General features: G+C 38.6%; 1 pseudogene; it reads left to right on the top strand.

The window, feature by feature from the left end:
- The window catches only part of LOC102832457, a 37,059-nt pseudogene extending 36,374 nt beyond the window's left edge, over positions 1 to 685 (top strand).
- The last annotated feature ends 283 nt before the right edge of the window (positions 686 to 968 follow it).

The raw sequence follows: 968 nt of genomic DNA, 5'->3' as shown, positions 1-968 counted from the left end.
GGTATATGGAGGGGATTATAATCAATGTAATGAAACAAGTTATATGAATTGTTGAATGTGAAACTGATGATGTGCCCGGTAAACTTTCACTCAATCCACAATAAAAACCTTAAATTAAAAAAATAAAAAATAAATACATCATGACCAAGTGGAATTCATATTAAGTATGTAAAGTTGATTCAATAGTAGAAAAGCAACTCTTGTGGGGCCAAGTGTGAGTGGAAAAACTGTTCTGGACAACTGTCTCACAGCATTTCTGACATCACTGAACACAACACAACCCAAGGAGCAAGGAACCTAGAATTTGAGAAGCTGCATGTTAACCAGCAACAATGAAGGTACACAGTGTGAATTTGAACTGTGGAATTGTGCTGGTGATCCAAAATTTGTCTTGCTAGCCAGTCCTGATGAAGGACTCTCATGGTGTGATGATCATCTTCAATGCCAACAGCCCAAGTGACCTGAAGAAACTGACATGTGGCATTCCTACTTTATTCAGCAGTAGCTATTACAGGACACTCAGTGTCTTTTAGTTGCACACCATAAACCAGGCTCAGGATGTGACAGAGGAAGTTTGTCTTTCCCATTACCCTTAAACAAGCTAAAGCTGGTACACTCAAATCTTGAAGATGACCCTGAGGAGATCCAGTTGGAATTCATAGAGGAGTTAAACGGCATATTCTGAGAGCAAGGACTAGGTGATGTCCATTACTACCTAAGCAGCCTGAATATGGGACTCTCCCACATCCCAATTAAGTCACCTATTTCCCAGCTACTTATATATTCTTTCCCATGTGTAACTAAAGGAAGTTACCAGTTAGCCAGAGAATCATTTACTTGATTCATGCCATCTTTCATTCAGGTGAAAAAATCATATGATTGAATTCTGATTCCCTAGCCCCAGACCTTTAAACAAACCTGGAAAATTGTTGAGAGATTTTCTCTTTCACATAAGGCAAATTAAAAAT

Source organism: Chrysochloris asiatica, unplaced genomic scaffold (assembly GCF_000296735.1).
Source record: "Chrysochloris asiatica unplaced genomic scaffold, ChrAsi1.0 scaffold00030, whole genome shotgun sequence".
NCBI classification, from domain to species: domain Eukaryota; kingdom Metazoa; phylum Chordata; class Mammalia; order Afrosoricida; family Chrysochloridae; genus Chrysochloris; species Chrysochloris asiatica.
Note: the sequence above shows the minus strand (reverse complement) of the source record. Positions and strands in the feature narration are given on the sequence as shown.